Genomic DNA, 19968 nt, shown 5'->3' on the forward strand with positions numbered 1-19968 from the left:
TGACCAGGAAACTGGACTTACAATAAAAAGTTTGTTCTTGCGTGCCGGACACTAGGTGTCTGGCATGAACCCCAAACTTCAAGTTCAGGTTCCCTCATCCCTAATATTGAAAACTAACATTCACTGGTGGCCAAAACACATATAGTGCACATGCTACACACAGAGTGCATAGTGCAGAGTTGTAGTCTGGAACCATGAAGAAAGTGTTCCACTGATGTGGAGGATGACAACGAAACCAGGATACATTAAAAAAGGGAAAACGATAGCTGAAAATGAAAAAAATGAAGGAAGTAGGGGGGTTTGTGGTCTGAGCATTATGACTGCAAAATCCTGTTGAATTCTCAGATTTTGCCCAGAAAACCCTTTAGTGTTGTGAATTCCGTTCTTGGGCTCCATCCTGTGGTTGCGAATCGTATTTTTGGGAGTTCTGCTCTTGGGCTCCCTCTGGTGGTTTCAAGTGGAACTTAGCAGCTGCTTTCACTAATCGGTTCCCTGGCCTTGTTATTTAACTGGGCTTTTTGCTGTAGTTGATGCCAGCTGTCAATGTTTCTTCCTGTGGATTCAGTCCTTTCCTGGAAGTTCTCTGTTGGCCAGTCCATTTCAGCTTAAGATAAGTTCTGCTAGTTTTTGGGTGTTTCCCTGCTTATGACCTTCTGTTCAGTTTAAGTTATGTCTCTTTTGTCCAGCTTGTCATTATGAAATATTCCGGCTAGTTGGAAGCCCTGGGGTTGCAGATTTGCCCCTCCACACCATGAGTCGGTGTGGAGGTTATTTTTGTAAACTCTGCGTGGACATTTAGTTTTTATACTGACCGCACAGTAGCCTTTTCTATCTCTGTCTATTTAGATAGTATTGGCCTCCTTTGCTAAAACCTAGTTTCATTTCTGAGTTTGTCATTTTCCTCTCCAATCACCGTCAATATTTGTGGGGGGCTATCCTTCCTTTGGGGGTTTCTCTGAGGCGAGATAGTTTTCCGTTTCCATCTTCAGGGATAGCTAGTTCTTAGGCTGTGAAGAGGCGTCTAGGCAGAGTTAGGAACGCTCCACGGCTATTTCTAGTGTTGGTGTTAGGAGTAGGGATTGCGGTCAGTAAAGCTACCACCTCCTCAGAGCTAGTACATTATTTGTTTTACCCACTAGGTCATTTCAGTGCTGCTCCGTAATCACTAGGTCATATTTGTGATTACTGTCTGTGGAGCTGCCACCTCCTCTGAGCTAGTCCATGATTGGTTTTACCCACCAGGTCATCTCAGTACCACTCCGTAACCACCAGGTCATAACACTTTAGATTAGAGTTGAGCGACTTTTACTTTTTAGGATCGAGTCGGGTTTGGCGAAATTGGCCGTTTATTGCGAAAAGTCGGGGGCCGACCGAAACCCGAAACCCAATGCAAGTCAATGGGGAATCAAAGTCGGCAGTGAGTGGAGGACAGGAAAACACCTACAGTGCCCATTTTAATGCCAAAAACATCAATTCTTGTTACTTAAGCTTGTCAATCTTAATTTACCTTATAATAATAGTTAGGCATTGAAAATTGGGGGTCATTTGGCTAAAGTTGTGGGGGGGGTAGGGCTGGCTCAAGTTTTTCGTGTGCCCAGGAAACGCGGACTACCTCACGGCGGTGGAGCAGGGAGAGACTCCAACAGGTTTTCTTCAAGAATGGTCGTTTATTTGACTCCCTCCATCTTTCCATTAATTTTAAGCATCTTCCCTGTCCCTGCTGAAGAAAAGCAGGCCCAAACCATCATGCTGTCACCACCATGTTTGACAGTGGAGATGAGGTGTTCAGGGTGATGAGCAGTGTTGCCATTACGCCAAACATATCTTTTGGCATTGTTGCCAAAAAATTTGATTTTGGTTTCATCTGACCAGAGCACCTTCTTCCACATGTTTGGTGTGTCTCCCAGGTGGCTTGTTGCAAACTTTAAATTACACTTTTTATGGATATCTTTGAGAAATGGCTTTCTTCTTGCCACTCTTCCATAAAGGCCAGATTTGTGCAGTGTACGACTGATTGTTGTCCTATAGATAGACTGTCCCACCTCAGCTGTAGATCTCTGCAGTTCATCCAAAGTGATAATGGGCCTCTTGGCTGCATCTCTGATGATTCTTCTCCTTAACTGAGATGAAAGTTTAGAGGGACGGCCGGGTCTTGGTAGATTTGCAGTGGTATGATACTCCTTCAATTTCAATATGATCGCTTGCACAATGCTCCTTGGGATGTTTAACAATTTGTAAATCATTTTGCATCCAAATCCAGCTTTAAACTTCTCCACAACAGTATCACGGAACTGCGTGTTGTGTTCCTTGGTCTTCATGATGCTCTCTGTTGTGAGTTTGGTTTTTGGGCTCCCCCGGTGGTCACTGGTGGTACTGGACTTGTGTGCTTCACTTTCTCTGTTCACCTGTTTCCATCAGGATATGGGTGTATCCTATTTAGCCTTGCTGCTCAGTTATTCTAGTGCCGGCCATCAATGTAACCAGAGCCTTTCTGTTGCATGTTCCTGCTTCTAGACTACTATCAGCTAAGTTGGACTCTTAGTCCTAAGTTTGTTTTGCATTTTTGTTCCAGTTCACAGTTATGTTATTTTTCTGTAGCTGGAAGCTCTTGTGGGCCGAAATTGCCACTCCGGTGTCATGAGTTGACACATGAGTCTTAAAGTAATTTCGGGATGGTATTTTAATAGGGTTTTCAGCTGACCGTGAAGTTCCCTATTGTATCTTCTTGCTATCTAGTAAGCGGACCTCGCTTTGCTGAACCTACCTTCATACTGCGTATGTCTTTTCCTCTGAACTCACCGTCAATATATGTGGGGGGCTTCTGTCTCCTTTTTGGGGGAATTTCCCTAGAGGTAAGCCAGGTCTGTCTTTTCCTCTATTAGGGTTAGTTAGTACTCCGGCTGGCGCTAGGCGTCTAGGGATAAAACGTAGGTACGCCACCCGGCCACTGTTAGTTGTGTGGTAGGTTTAGCTCACGGTCAGCTCGAGATTCCATCACCCAAGAGCTGTTCTGTTATTTATGTTCTCTGACGTTCCCTTGCCATTGGGAACCATGACAGTATGGCCGGCCCAGTGTTAAAACCGTTGGCAGAAGAAAGGAGAGAAAAAGAAGTCTGCAGATTTTTTTTTTTTTTTCCTCTGAGTTTGCTCTATAGTTGACTTAGTTGCATTTCTGCTCTAATTGCAGCCTTTCTCTCTCTCTCTCCTTCTAATCCTTGAATGGCTCTGATCTCACCTGATTAAAATGGATCCTCAGAGTTTGGCTACAGGTTTGAATAATCTTGCTACGAAGGTTCAAAATTTACAGGATTTTGTTATTCATGCTCCTATATCTGAACCTAGAATTCCTATACCAGAATTTTTCTCCGGGGATAGATCTCGTTTCCTGAATTTCAAAAATAATTGTAAATTATTTCTTTCCCTGAGATCTCGCTCCGCTGGAGATCCCACACAGCAGGTTAGGATAGTAATTTCCTTGCTGCGGGGTGACCCTCAAGACTGGGCATTTGCATTGGCACCCGGGGATCCTGCGTTGCTCAATGTGGATGCGTTTTTTCTGGCTTTGGGGTTGCTTTATGAGGAACCTAACTTAGAGATTCAGGCTGAAAAAGCCTTGATGGCCCTATCTCAAGGGCAAGATGAAGCTGAAATATACTGCCAAAAATTTCGTAAATGGTCTGTGCTTACTCAGTGGAATGAGTGCGCCCTGGCGGCGAATTTCAGAGAGGGTCTCTCTGATGCCATTAAAGATGTTATGGTGGGGTTCCCTGCACCTACAGGTCTGAATGAGTCCATGACAATGGCTATTCAGATTGATCGGCGTTTGCGGGAGCGCAAACCTGTGCACCATTTGGCGGTGTCTTCTGAGAAGGCTCCAGAAAATATGCAATGTGATAGAATTCTGTCCAGAAGCGAACGGCAGAATTTTAGGCGAAAAAATGGGTTGTGCTTCTATTGTGGTGATTCAACTCATGTTATATCAGCATGCTCTAAACGTACAAAAAAGGTTGATAAGTCTATTTCAATTGGCACTTTACAGTCTAAGTTTATTCTGTCTGTGACCTTGATTTGTTCATTATCGTCAATTACCGCGGATGCCTATGTCGACTCTGGCGCCGCTTTGAGTCTAATGGATTGGTCCTTTGCCAGGCGCTGTGGGTTTGATCTAGAGCCTCTGGAAGTTCCTATACCTCTGAAGGGTATTGACTCTACACCATTGGCTAGTAATAAACCACAATACTGGACACAAGTGACTATGCGTATGAATCCAGACCATCAGGAGATGATTCGCTTCCTTGTGTTGTACAATCTACATGACGTTTTGGTGCTCGGATTACCATGGTTACAATCTCATAACCCAGTCCTTGACTGGAAAGCAATGTCTGTGTTAAGCTGGGGATGTCAGGGGGCTCATGGGGACGTACCTTTGGTTTCCATTTCGTCATCAATTCCCTCTGAGATTCCGGAATTTTTATCTGATTATCGTGATGTTTTTGAGGAGCCTAAGCTTGGTTCACTACCTCCTCACAGAGATTGCGATTGTACCATAGATCTGATTCCGGGCAGTAAATTTCCAAAGGGTCGTTTATTTAATCTATCTGTACCTGAACATGCTGCTATGCGAGAATATATTAAGGAGTCCCTGGAAAAGGGACATATTCGTCCTTCTTCATCTCCCTTAGGAGCCGGTTTTTTCTTTGTATCTAAAAAAGATGGCTCTTTGAGGCCGTGTATTGATTATCGACTCTTGAATAAAATTACAGTCAAATATCAGTATCCTCTGCCACTGCTGACTGAATTGTTTGCTCGAATAAAAGGGGCTAAGTGGTTCTCTAAGATTGATCTCCGTGGGGCGTATAATTTGGTGCGAATTAAGCAGTGGGATGAGTGGAAAACCGCATTTAATACGCCCGAGGGCCATTTTGAGTATTTAGTAATGCCTTTTGGTCTTTCAAATGCCCCTTCAGTCTTTCAGTCCTTTATGCATGACATTTTCCATGAATATTTGGATAAATTTATGATCGTGTATCTGGATGATATTTTGATTTTTTCGGATGACTGGGATTCTCATGTCCAACAGGTCAGGAGGGTTTTTCAGGTTTTGCGGGCTAATTCCTTGTGTGTGAAGGGTTCTAAGTGTATTTCTGGGGTTCAAAAGATTTCTTTTTTGGGGTACATTTTTTCCCCCTCTTCCATTGAGATGGATCCTGTCAAGGTTCGGGCTATTTGTGATTGGACGCAACCTTCTTCTCTTAAGAGCCTTCAGAAATTTTTGGGCTTTGCTAATTTTTATCGTCGATTTATAACTGGTTTTTCTGATGTTGCTAAACCTTTGACTGATTTGACCAAAAAGGGTGCTGATGTTGCTGATTGGTCCCCTGCTGCTGTGGAGGCCTTTCGGGAGCTTAAGTGCCGCTTTTCTTCCGCCCCTGTGTTGCGTCAGCCTGATGTTACTCTTCCTTTTCAGGTTGAGGTCGATGCTTCCGAGATCGGAGCTGGGGCGGTCTTGTCGCAGAAAAGTTCCGACTGCTCCGTGATGAGACCTTGTGCGTTCTTTTCTCGAAAATTTTCGCCCGCCGAGCGAAATTATGATATTGGTAATCGGGAGCTTTTGGCTATGAAGTGGGCTTTTGAGGAGTGGCGTCATTGGCTTGAGGGGGCTAGACATCAGGTGGTGGTATTGACCGATCACAAGAATTTGATTTATCTTGAGTCTGCCAGGCGCCTGAATCCTAGACAGGCGCGCTGGTCGTTGTTTTTCTCTCGGTTTAATTTTGTGGTCTCATACTTACCAGGTTCTAAAAATGTGAAGGCGGATGCCCTTTCTAGGAGTTTTGAGCCTGATTCCCCTGGTGATTCTGAACCTACAGGTATCCTTAAGGATGGGGTGATATTATCTGCTGTTTCCCCAGACCTGCGACGGGCTTTGCAGGAGTTTCAGGCGGATAGACCTGATCGTTGCCCGCCTGGTAGACTGTTTGTTCCTGATGATTGGACCAGTAGAGTCATCTCGGAGGTTCATTCTTCTGTGTTGGCAGGTCATCCCGGGATCTTTGGTACCAGGGATTTGGTGGCTAGGTCCTTCTGGTGGCCTTCCCTGTCTCGAGATGTACGAGTTTTTGTGCAGTCTTGTGATGTTTGTGCTCGGGCCAAACCTTGTTGTTCTCGGGCTAGCGGATTGTTGTTATCTTTGCCTATTCCGAAGAGGCCTTGGACTCACATCTCTATGGATTTTATTTCTGATCTCCCTGTTTCTCAAAAAATGTCTGTCATCTGGGTGGTGTGTGACCGTTTTTCAAAGATGGTTCATTTGGTGCCCTTGCCTAAGTTGCCTTCCTCATCCGAGTTGGTTCCTCTGTTTTTTCAAAATGTGGTTCGCTTGCATGGTATTCCGGAGAATATCGTTTCTGACAGGGGGACCCAGTTCGTGTCTAGATTTTGGCGGGCGTTCTGTGCTAGGATGGGCATTGATTTGTCTTTTTCGTCTGCGTTCCATCCTCAGACTAATGGCCAGACTGAGCGAACTAATCAGACCTTGGAGACTTATTTGAGGTGTTTTGTGTCTGCGGATCAGGATGACTGGGTTGCCTTTTTGCCGTTGGCGGAGTTTGCCCTCAATAATCGGGCTAGTTCTGCCACTTTGGTTTCTCCTTTCTTTTGCAATTCGGGGTTTCATCCTCGTTTTTCTTCCGGTCAGGTGGAGTCTTCGGATTGTCCTGGAGTGGATACTGTGGTGGATAGGTTGCATCGAATTTGGGGACAGGTGGTGGACAATTTGGAGTTGTCCCAGGAGAAGACTCGGCATTTTGCTAACCACCGTCGTCGTGTTGGTCCTCGTCTTCGTGTTGGGGACTTGGTGTGGTTGTCTTCTCGTTTTGTCCCTATGAGGGTTTCTTCTCCTAAGTTTAAGCCTCGGTTCATCGGCCCGTATAAGATTTTGGAGATTCTTAACCCCGTGTCCTTTCGATTGGACCTCCCAGCATCTTTTTCTATCCATAATGTCTTCCATCGGTCATTATTGCGCAGGTATGAGGTACCGGTTGTGCCTTCCGTTGAGCCTCCCGCTCCGGTGTTGGTTGAGGGTGAATTGGAGTACGTTGTGGAGAAGATCTTGGACTCCCGTGTTTCCAGACGGAAACTTCAGTATCTGGTCAAGTGGAAGGGCTACGGTCAAGAGGATAATTCTTGGGTGACAGCCTCTGATGTTCATGCCTCTGATTTGGTCCGTGCCTTTCATAGGGCTCGTCCTGATCGCCCTGGTGGTTCTTGTGAGGGTTCGGTGCCCCCTCCTTGAGGGGGGGGTACTGTTGTGAGTTTGGTTTTTGGGCTCCCCCGGTGGTCACTGGTGGTACTGGACTTGTGTGCTTCACTTTCTCTGTTCACCTGTTTCCATCAGGATATGGGTGTATCCTATTTAGCCTTGCTGCTCAGTTATTCTAGTGCCGGCCATCAATGTAACCAGAGCCTTTCTGTTGCATGTTCCTGCTTCTAGACTACTATCAGCTAAGTTGGACTCTTAGTCCTAAGTTTGTTTTGCATTTTTGTTCCAGTTCACAGTTATGTTATTTTTCTGTAGCTGGAAGCTCTTGTGGGCCGAAATTGCCACTCCGGTGTCATGAGTTGACACATGAGTCTTAAAGTAATTTCGGGATGGTATTTTAATAGGGTTTTCAGCTGACCGTGAAGTTCCCTATTGTATCTTCTTGCTATCTAGTAAGCGGACCTCGCTTTGCTGAACCTACCTTCATACTGCGTATGTCTTTTCCTCTGAACTCACCGTCAATATATGTGGGGGGCTTCTGTCTTCTTTTTGAGGGAATTTCCCTAGAGGTAAGCCAGGTCTGTTTTTTCCTCTATTAGGGTTAGTTAGTCCTCCGGCTGGCGCTAGGCGTCTAGGGATAAAACGTAGGTACGCCACCCGGCCACTGTTAGTTGTGTGGTAGGTTTAGCTCACGGTCAGCTCGAGATTCCATCACCCAAGAGCTGTTCTGTTATTTATGTTCTCTGACGTTCCCTTGCCATTGGGAACCATGACAGCTCTCTGTGCTTCAAACAGAACCCTGAAACTATCACAGAGCAAATGCATTTATACGGAGACTTGATTACACACACAGGTGGATTATATTTGTCATCATTAGGCATTTAGGACAACATTGGATCATTCAAAGATCCACAATGAACTTCTGCAGTGAGTTTGCTGCCCTGCAAGAAAAGGGGCCAAATAATATTGCATGCCCCACTTTTCAGTTTTTCAATTTCCACAAAAATTTAAAATAACCAATAAATTTTGTTCAACTTCACAGCTGTGTTCCACTTGTTGTTGATTCATCACCAAGAATTTACATTTGGTATCTTTATGTTTGAAGCATGATATGTGGGAAAAGGTGCAAAAATGTCAGTCTCTCGATGTACAAAACTGATAGAGACATACCTCAAGTGACTTGCAGCTGTAATCACAGCAAAAGGTGTCGCAACAAAGTATTAAGTTAAAGGGGCCGAATAATATTGCACGCCCCTGTTTTCAGTTTTTGATTTTCCACAAAAATTTTGAATAACCAATAAATTTAATTCAACTTCACAATTGTGTTCCACTTGTTGTTGATTCTTCACCAAAAATGTACATTTGGTACCTTTATGTTTGAAGCATGATATGTGGCAAAAAGGTTGAAAAGTTCCAGAGGGCGGGCCGAATACTTTCACAAGCCAATACATATATATATATATATATATATATATATATATATATATATATATATATGTATATATATATATATATCATTGAAGCATACATATATATTTAATACAGAGCTAGATAGCGGAAAAGCCGGTAAGTCAATTGCCGGCTTTTGCTATCTCCTTATGAAACCCAACGGGATATGAGACATGGTTTACATACAGTAAACCATTTCATATCCCTTATTGGTTTACATATTCCTCACTAATAATGTTACAAGTGTATGTGTGCAAAATATGGGAGCTCTAGGTGTTAAAATAAAGGGTTAAATCACGGAAAAAACTAGTGTGGGCTCCCGCGCAATATTCTCCGCCAGAGTGGAAAAGCCAGTGACTGAGGGAAGATATTAATAGCCTAGAGAGGGACCTTGGATATTGCCCCCTGGCTAAAAACATCTGCCCCCAGCCACCCCAGAAAATGAACATATACTAATGTATACCAATGTAAAAATCAATGGTCACCCAAAGGGGTAACTACCATGAAGAGATCCAGAGTAACGTTAATTAAGGCTTTTATAGGAGAACTTTTATAAAATGCATAAAATGCCCAAGCACCCTAACATAAGGTGGAGGCTAAGTGCAGTACATCATTAGGTTATATCATTGCAAGGTAGTAATATCATAATGACATATTCATTTCAGTACATCTTAGCTGCCTAGACATGTCCATAATACACAAACGGTGCCAATGTACATAATTAATTCCCATAATAATATCTACCTGCAGACAGCACAGCGTTCCATCTCACCCCAACGCACGTTTCGCACCAGGCTTCTTCCGGGGGCATGTCTGGAGTGGGTAAGTGCGGGGTTTTTATAATGGCAATCCGCCAATGACAAAGGGTAAGTGCGAGCTGTGACCGGGAGTAATGCAGAGCGGTTACCTGACCAAATTCGGCCTTTGCACCGCTGCCGGCTTCCTGGAGTAAAGGTCACTTCCGGACCTGCGCTCCCTGGAACGCTTGCTGGTACGCAAGCTATACAGATACGAGCGCATCCGGAACTGAACAGGGCAGGAGGCTGGCGCATGTGCACGGTCAGGAAAACAAGCAACTCCGCCGCCAGTGAAACTATGAGCGGGGATCTGTCAATAGAGAACCATACAAATGGCATTGTGACAGAAGGAAGGGGGCAGGAATATTATTATAAGCCGAAAACGGTGCTCTGTGCCACACAAGGGCATTCATACTAAAACTCTTCCATATCCACATTACAATTAAAGTGACCTAGTGCCCATCTTAACCAAAAGACCACAATTATGTGTCAAGACATTTCTCTATATGTGCACATATTAGTGTACATTCCAATGCATAAAGTTCAACGCATGAAGTGCAAAAATACCTAATTTAAAGTGACTTAGTGCTTTTTTGTATTAGAAGTAACTCATAAAAATTGCACATGAATGCCTGCAGTCCCTCCAAAGTACCTTCCCAGAAAAAGAGTATATCATCAATATATCTCATCCAGTTGTGAACATTGTTCACATCCTGGATGAGATCTCCCTGGAATATACTTCTTTCCCATGCCCCCAAAAATAAATTGGTATAAGCCGGGGCACAGGACGCCCCCATTGCCGTACCTTGTAGTTGAAGAAAAATATTGTTCTTGAATGTAAACCCATTGTGGTTCAAATGAATTCCAACAGAATCAACACAAGGTCGGCAATGGGGGGATACACATTACTGGACTGTAGAAACCATCTCGTGGCCCTAATTCCATCCGTATGACGGATGGACTTATATAGCGCCTTTACATCCGCTGTAACCATAATGGCATTCTCCTCCACCTGTAATTGATCAATACGCTGGAGAGCCGCTGTGGTGTCTTTAATATATGAGGGTAGTGTGGCGACTATCGGTTTCAATACATAATCTACAATGTCAGATGCTATTTCACATAATCCCCCAATACCTGTGACTATAGGTCGTCCGGGTGGGTCCATAGGATCCTTGTGTAATTTAGGGATGATGTAGAACGTGGGAAGCTTTGGATGTAGCTTCTTTATAGTATTCAACAGTTTCTTAGAAATAGTGCCCTCCATAAATGCCTTCTCAAGAATGTTCACAAGTTTGTCCTGGAAGGAAGGTAAAGGGTTTGACGTCAACTTACAATAACATATCGTGTCCCCTAATAATTTATTGGCCTGCTTCTCGTACATCTGACACAGCCAGATGACGAGGTTGCCCTCTTTATCCGCAGGCTTGAAAACTACATCTTTCCAGGATTGTAGCTCCTCGAGCGCCATACGTTCCGTTCTATCCAAATTGGAAGAATTCCTACATCTTCCCGCCAGATGTTCAATGTCCCTTGTAACTAATTTAGTAAATACTTCAACTGCTGGGCATAAGCCCAATGCAGGAAATTTCTTGGATCTGCTATAGAGATGGCTAGGGATGTTACTTACCTCAATGGCTGCATTTTCCTCCTCCAAAGCGATAAGATTTTCCAATGCCTCAATTTCCTCTGGTGTAGTAAAGACGTCAGATGATGTGTTCTTATAATGTAATTTCTTCAAAATTATTTTTCTGGACAGTAGGTGAGTATCCTTCACCGCTGTGAATGCATCTATTCGGGAGGAAGGAGAGAAATTGAGACCTCGTTCTAGTACTTTTTCTTGGATAGGTGTAATTTCGTGCTTTGACAAGTTAACTACCTTAAACTGATTCTTTTTATTCTGGTGCTTATATGTCCTATTGAACATATCTGGAAACTGTTTCCTGCGTGCGCCCATTCTCAGGTTAAAATCCCTTCGATCTTCAATGTCACTGGTTGTGGTATGGCTTTCAGTGCCAGAGGTGCTTGATGCCACAGAAGGTTCCCTAGATCTGTTCTTACTGGGGATACCTCTTTTTCTGTTTTGCCATTTATATACCTTATCCGTGTCATAATCTGTTACATCTCGTTTAAATTTTTTAAGTTTGCCCTGGCTCACCTCTTCTTCCCACTTGACAGTGTCAGTGTCTAATTCCTTAAGCCATTTATCCAAGGTGTCCTTAGGTACATCTTTATTCAATGTGCTTTGTATCTTCTCCAACTCTTCATCCATTTCCGCCAAGGAGAAAGTATTTTTCTCAATGAGGATTTGGATAAACTCGCAGGAGCACGTAGTAGCTGCAGTTGTCCATCTTTTTATGAAGCTTTCATCATCCAATTCAAAAGTTGGGTATAACTGGACCCTTAACCCTCTCGGTACAATCCTTTTTGATAAATAATTCTCTAATGTGGCCCGATTCCACCATAGCTTGGTTTTACGATATAGTACATTTCTGTAGCGGTGCATAATCTCCCTAAAATCCTGCGAGACATCCCGCGAAACTGTTACGGTGCTATGTTTAAAAATATCCGAAGCCTTAAACACGCCAAGAGCTTTCTTTGGCTTTCAAATCCATCACAATAGATGGTCTAGAAAAAGTAACAAAGTGAACTAGTGAATTAATATCCAGGTAAAAAAAGGTGTTTTTTACCAAAAGCTAAGTTTTAGCATTATTTCTATAATCTATGGACAAAAAATTGCTGTTGAAAACAGCCCAAGTACAGATACCATTACCAACGTCCAAAATAGATAAAGCTGGCACTTCCAAATGCAATGTAAAAATCAATTGTCACCCAAAGGGGTAAATACCATGAAGAGATCCAGAGTAACGTTAATTAAGGCTTTTATTGGAGAACTTTTATAAAATGCATAAAATGCCCAAGCACCCTAACATAAGGTGGAGGCTAAGTGCAGTACATCATTAGGTTATATCAATTGCAAGGTAGTAATATCATAATGACATATTCATTTCAGTACATCTTAGCTGCCTAAGCATGCCCATAATTCACAAACGGTGCCAATGTACATAATCAATTCCCATAATAATATCTACCTGCAGACAGCACAGCGTTACACCTCACCCCAATGCACGTTTCGCATCAGGCTTCTTCCGGGGGCGTGTCTGGAGTGGGTAAGTGCAGGGTTTTTATAATGGCAACCCGCCAATGACAAAGGGTAAGTGCGAGCATGTGAACGGGAGTAATGCAGAGCGGTTACCTGACCAAATTCGGCGCTTGCACCGCTGCCGGCTTCCTGGAGTAAAGGTCACTTCTGGACCTGCGCTCCCTGGAACGCTTGCTGGTACGCAAGTGCAGCGCCCCAGAGTCCTGGGCGTTGCAGTTCTGTGGCTCCGCCACTATGGGGAGCCATGGTGCGTCCGATGGCACTGAAGGAGTTCATCTGATCAGGTATCACAGACACCAATAGATTTCACAGCTGGGCCTCCGGGGGGAGCTAAGGGTTCTATTCATTAGGCCACTCCCCACCATAGTGGGTAAACTGGGGGTCAGGCAGGAAGTTAGAGGAGAAAGCTGACTGGATTGGACGAAGCAACACCTAGTGGCAGAGGGTGTTGTGGAGGAAGAGACAGTAGGGTCTCTGTCAGGGGTGGGATCCTGACAGAGGCTTGGCATTGAAAAGAACGTAACGGGTCCGCGCCAGCTCCGGGAAGCGGCGGGACCCAAGAAAGGACTAGAAGCGAGATAGATTGTGCTGAGTGAGAAACGAGATCAAGCAATAGGAGAATACCAGTAGGGGTCGTGCTGTAAGACCGGAGCAACATCCTACTGAGGCGCACTACCGGCGGCCGGAACGCCGAGGGAGTATTTCATTAGACAGCTTCAAGCAATACTCTAAACAGCAGCAGGACAGTCAGTCTCAGGCGGGCTGTCTCACCTAAATCACCTATGAAGTCTTGGGAGGCAATTGCAGGAGAGGGGCGTCTCTAGGGTCCCGGAAGAACTCCAGGCCTACCCGACAAACGGGTGCCATTCTAACTGTAACATCAGGAAGGGACGGAAGATTAGCAGAAGATCAGTTAATCGAGTTGTGAGGGAACACGAGAAACAGACACAACGGTTGTGGGGTACTTTCCGTAAGCATAGCAGGGAAGGACTACAACACATAGCGCTAAGAAGGAAGGCACCGATTTCCACCTGTGAAGTGAACTCTGGAGGTGCCATTGGACCGGCCGGACTTGCGCAGCCTGGTGAACCGTATTCTGGACTGAGGACTCAGAGATCTCCAGTAAAGAGGTAAAGAGACTGCAACCTGGTGTCCTCGTTATTTACCGCGACCTGCACCCCACAACTGCACCACCAACATCCACACCTATCATTCACTGTGCGCCCCACGGCAGGGTCACGGGCCGGGGCCTAGCCGCCGTGACAACCCCAGAAGCAGAGACTCAGAGGCCCGGTACCGGGTACCCCTCGGCCCTGCGGCAGTGGGGGCGCTACACAAGCTATCCAGATATGAGCGCATCCGGAACTGAACAGGGCAGGAGGCTGGCGCATGCGCACGGTCAGGAAAACAAACAACTCCGCCGCCAGTGAAACTATGAGCGGGGATCCGTCAATAGAGAACCATACAAAGGGCATTGTGACAGAAGGAAGGGGGCAGGAATATTAGTATAAGCCGAAAACGGTGCTCTGTGCCACACAAGGGCATTTATACTAAAACTCTTCCATATCCACATTACAATTAAAGTGACCTAGTGCCCATCTTAACCAAAAGACCACAATTATGTGTCAAGACATTTCTCTATATGTGCACATATTAGTGTACATTCATATGCATAAAGTGCAATGCATAAAGTGCAAAAATACCTAATTTAAAGTGACTTACTGCTTATTTGTATTAGAAATAACTCATAAAAATTGCACATTATTCCTCTGTGTAATAAATTATTAATAGTGAAGAATGTGCACCAACTTGATTCACAATACCTATTACACCAAAATAGGTCAGTGTTGGCGCGACGCCGAGTGCCCATAAAAGTGCCGATAGTGAATACAAAATACATGTGTGTGTACAAATTTATTATACTATTAAAAGAGTATCATATCAAAATTACCCTCCATGGGGTTAATACAAATATTAAAATAAATGCCCACATATATCCTTTCCCTAAACACATATCTGTACATACCCCCTATCCCCTGCCTCCATACTGCCCCAACAATAATTCTACATCCCCTCTCCCCTCAAATCATCTGGTAGGATCTCCCCAATGATGAAACAGAAAGGAAAAAAAAAAAAAGGTCCCAGATAACTTTGTGGATATGGAAGAGTTTTAGTATAAATGCCCTTGTGTGGCACAGAGCACCGTTTTCGGCTTATAATAATATTCCTGCCCCCTTCCTTCTGTCACACTGCCCTTTGTATGGTTCTCTATTGACGGATCCCCGCTCAAAGTTTCACTGGAGGTGGAGTTGTTTGTTTTCCTGACCGTGCGCATGCGCCAGCCTCCTGCTCTGTTCAGTTCCGGATGCGCTCATATCTGGATAGCTTGCGTACCAGCAAGCGTTCCAGGGAGCGTAGGTCCAGTAGTGACCTTTACTCCAGGAAGCAGGCTGCGGTGCAAGCGCCGAATTTGGTCAGGTAACCGCTCTGCATTACTCCCGGTCACATGCTCGCACTTACCCTTTGTCATTGGCAGATTGCCGTTATAAAAACCCTGCACTTACCCACTCCAGACACGCCCCCGTAAGAAGCCTGGTGCGAAACATGCGTTGGGGTGAGGTGGAACGCTGTGCTGTCTGCAGGTAGATATTATTATGGGAATTGATTATGTACATTGGCACCGTTTGTGTATTATGGGCATGCTTAGGCAGCTAAGATGTACTGAAATGAATATGTCATTATGATATTACTACCTTGCAATTGATATAACCTAATGATGTACTGCCCTTAGCCTTCACCTTATGTTAGGGTGCTTGGGCATTTTATGCATTTTATAAAAGTTCTCCAATAAAAGCCTTAATTAACGTTACTCTGGATCTCTTCATGGTAGTTACCCTTTTGGGTGACCATTAGTGTTAAGCGATACCTTCCAATATGCAAAGGTATCGGTATCGGATTGGATCGGCCGATACCCAAGAAATATCGGATATTGCCGATACCGATACCCGATACCAATGCATATCAATGGGACACAAAATATCGGAATGGTTCCCAGGGTCTGAAGGAGAGGAAACTCTCCTTCAGGCCCTGGGATCCATATTCATGTAAAAAAAAAAGAATACAAATAAAAAATATTGATATACTCACCCCTCTGACGGCCCCGGCTCTCACCGGTCCAAGCGTCTGCCTCCGTTCCCTAAGAATGCAGAGTGAAGGACCTTCGTTGACGTCGCGGCTTGTGATTGGTCGCGTGACCGCTCATGTGACTGCTCACGCGACCAATCACAAGCCGTGACATCATCGCAGGCCCTACACTCACTCATTCTTAGGAACGGAGGCTGCCGGTTACATCGCTAAGGTCCAGGGTGTTATGATCTGGTGGCCTAAGAGCAGCATGAGACGTACTCTGGAGAAGGTGGTACCTGTACTGACCGCAGACCCTGAACTTAACACCGCAACTAGAAGTAGCCGTGGAATGTACCTAGCACTCCCTGGACATCTTGACACAGCCGGAGGACTAATTACCCCTAGAGTTAGAAAAGGGAAAACTATCTTGCCTCAGAGAAAATTCCCAAAGGATAGGCAGCCCCCCACAAATATTGACTGTGAGAGGAAATGGAAAAAACATACACAGACTGAAATCAGAATTTAGCAAAGGAGGCCACTTCTAGCTAAATAGAAAGGATAGGACAGAGTACTATGCGGTCAGTATTAAAACACTAGAAAATATCCACCACAGAAAATACAAAAACTCCACAGCTAACTAAAGATATGGAGGGTACATCTGCATCTCCAGAGATACCAGCTTGGCTAAACAAATCCTTATACAGACCAAGCTGGACAAGACAAAAAACATGGAAAAGAACTGAACAATAAGGCCACAGCATGTGGACAGCAAAAAATCAAGGCCAGAACTTAACTTTGTTGAAAAGAACTGCAAAGCAGGAGAGACCAGGCAGAGATGTGAATCCTCCAGGAACAATGGACAACTGGCACTGACTAAAGGGTAAAGCAAGACTAAATAGCCCAGTCAGATTTGCAAAAAAAGTGAACACACCTGATAAATGCTGCGATTCAGAGACAGCAGCGCTACCACTTACAACCACCGGAGGGAGCCCAAGAGCAGAATTCACAACAGTACCCCCCCCTTGAGGAGGGGTCACCGAACCCTCACCGGAGCCCCCAGGCCGATCCGGACGAGCCAAATGAAAGGCACAAACCAAATCATCAGCATGAACATCAGAGGCAACAAACCAAGAATTATCCTCCTGGCCATAATCCTTCCATTTGACAAGATACTGGAGTGTTGTGGATTCTGTTTGGTGGTGTCTGGTGGTTACTGCTGGTACTGGGTGACTTTGGTGGATTGCGGCCTTTGGTTTCCACCTGTCCATCAGAGGCTGGGTGTTTCCTATTTTACCTGGCCTTTCTGTCATTCCCTTGCCGGCTATCAATGTATTCAGATGTGCTCTGTTTGGTTCCTGCCTACCTGCTCCCAGATCTTTCAGGATAAGCTAAGTGCTGATTTTCAGTTGTTTGGTTTTTTGTCCAGCTTGCTTATTATGTCTCTATGCTAGCTGGTAGCTCTAGTGGACTGAGGTTCTCCCCATGTGTCATGAGTTGGCACATGGGTTCTTGTAATCTCAGGATGGTTTTTTGATTAGGGTTTTTTGCTGACCGCTCAGTCCCCTTTTGTATCGTTCTGCTTTCTAGTTTACAGCGGGCCTCAATTTGCTAAATCTATATATATCATCTCTATGTGTGTGCCTTCCTCTCATTTCACCGTCAATACATGTGAGGGGGCAACTATATCTTTTGGGGTTCATTCCTCTGGAGGCAAGTGAGGTCTTTACTTTCTCTGCAGTACTAGTTAGCTCTTAGGCTGGTGCGTGGCGTCTAGAACCAACGTAGGCACGCTCCCTGGCTATCTCTAGTTGCGTTGGTCAGGCGTAGGGCAGCGGTCAGCCCAGGTTCCATCACCCTAGAGCTCGTCCGTTATTTATTTGTACTTTGCTTGTCCTGTGCTATCCCTAGCCATTGGGGATTCATGACAGTATAGCCAGCCCACAAAGTGTTAATTGTTTGGGCTGAAGCAGGAGAAAAAGAAGTGTTTAAGGGAATTTATTTTTTTTTTTTCCCTTCAGAGTTTTGCTGCCTAGCCCTTAATTGCTGTCTAGCTGCTTCTTACCTCATCTTAACCCTTGAATGGCTCTGATCTTAGCTGTTTAACATGGATGTCCAGAGTTTGGCTTCCAGCCTGAGTAATCTCGCGGCAAAAGTTCAAAACATACAGGATTTTGTTGTTCACACTCCCATGTCTGAACCTAGAATTCCTATTCCAGAGTTCTTCTCTGGAGATAGATCTACCTTCCTGAATTTCAGGAACAATTGTAAATTGTTTCTTTCTTTAAAATCTCGCTCCTCTGGAGACCCTGCTCAACAGGTCAGGATTGTAATATCTTTCCTGCGGGGCGACCCTCAGAATTGGGCATTTGCATTGGCACCAGGGGATCCTGCATTGCTCAGTGTGGATGCGTTTTTTCTGGCATTGGGATTGCTCTATGAGGAACCCAACCTGGAGATTCAGGCTGAAAAGGCTTTATTAGCCCTCTCTCAGGGGCATGATGAAGCGGAAATATATTGTCAAAAATTTCGGAAATGGTCGGTGCTTACTCAGTGGAATGAGTGCGCCCTGGCTGCAAACTTCAGAAATGGTCTTTCTGAGGCCATTAAGGATATTATGGTGGGGTTCCCTACGCCTACAGGTCTGAATGAGTCTATGGCTATGGCCATTCAGATTGATCGGCGTTTGCGGGAGCGCAAACCCGTGCACCAGTTGGCGGTGTCTTCTGAACAGGCACCTGAGACTATGCAATGTGATAGAATTCTGTCCAGAAGTGAACGGCAAAATTATAGGCGGAAAAATGGATTGTGTTTTTATTGTGGTGATTCAGCTCATGTTATATCAGCATGCTCTAAACGCACAAAAAAGCTTGATAAATCTTTTGCCATTGGTACTCTGCAGCCTAAGTTCATTTTGTCTGTGACTCTTATTTTTTCACTGTCTTCCATTTCCGTTGATGCCTATGTGGATTCGGGCGCCGCCCTGAGTCTTATGGATTGGTCATTTGCTAAACGCTGCGGTTTTAGTCTGGAGCCTCTGGAAGTCCCTATTCCTCTGAAGGGAATTGACTCTACACCATTGGCTATGAATAAACCGCAGTATTGGACACAAGTGACCATGCGCATGACTCCCGTTCATCAGGAGGTGATTCGCTTCCTTGTACTGTATAATTTACATGATGTACTAGTGCTGGGTCTGCCATGGTTACAAACTCATAATCCTGTCCTGGACTGGAAAACAATGTCTGTGTTAAGCTGGGGATGTCAGGGGGTTCATGATGATGCACCTCCGATTTCTATCGCTTCATCTACTCCTTCTGAGATCCCTGAGTTTTTGTCTGACTATAGGGATGTTTTTGAGGAGCCTAAGCTCAATTCGCTCCCTCCTCATAGAGATTGTGACTGTGCTATAGAATTGATTCCTGGCAGTAAGTTCCCTAAGGGTCGTTTATTTAATCTGTCACTGCCAGAGCATACTGCTATGCGGAATTATATTAAGGAGTCCTTGGAAAAGGGACATATTCGTCCATCTTCGTCCCCTCTGGGAGCAGGTTTTTTTTTCGTGGCAAAAAAAGATGGTTCCCTGAGGCCTTGTATAGATTATCGCCTTCTGAATAAGATTACAGTCAAATATCAGTATCCATTGCCATTATTGACTGACTTGTTTGCTCGCATTAAGGGGGCTAGGTGGTTCACTAAGATAGATCTTCGCGGTGCGTATAATCTGGTGCGGATAAAACAAGGTGATGAGTGGAAAACCGCATTTAATACGCCTGAGGGCCATTTTGAGTATTTGGTAATGCCTTTTGGACTCTCCAATGCTCCGTCAGTCTTTCAGTCCTTTATGCACAATATTTTCCGTGAATATCTGGATAAGTTTATGATTGTGTATTTGGATGATATTTTGGTGTTTTCTGATGACTGGGAGTCTCATGTTCTACAGGTCAGGAGGGTGTTTCAGGTTTTGCGGGCCAATTCTCTGTTTGTGAAGGGCTCAAAGTGTCTCTTCGGAGTCCAGAAGATTTCTTTTTTGGGGTACATTTTTTCTCCTTCTACTATTGAGATGGATCCCGTTAAGGTTCAGGCAATTTGTGACTGGACACAACCTACATCTGTTAAGAGCCTACAGAAGTTCTTGGGGTTTGCTAATTTTTATCGTCGGTTCATTGCAAATT

Source organism: Ranitomeya variabilis, chromosome 2 (genome assembly GCF_051348905.1).
Source record: "Ranitomeya variabilis isolate aRanVar5 chromosome 2, aRanVar5.hap1, whole genome shotgun sequence".
In the NCBI taxonomy this organism is placed as follows: domain Eukaryota; kingdom Metazoa; phylum Chordata; class Amphibia; order Anura; family Dendrobatidae; genus Ranitomeya; species Ranitomeya variabilis.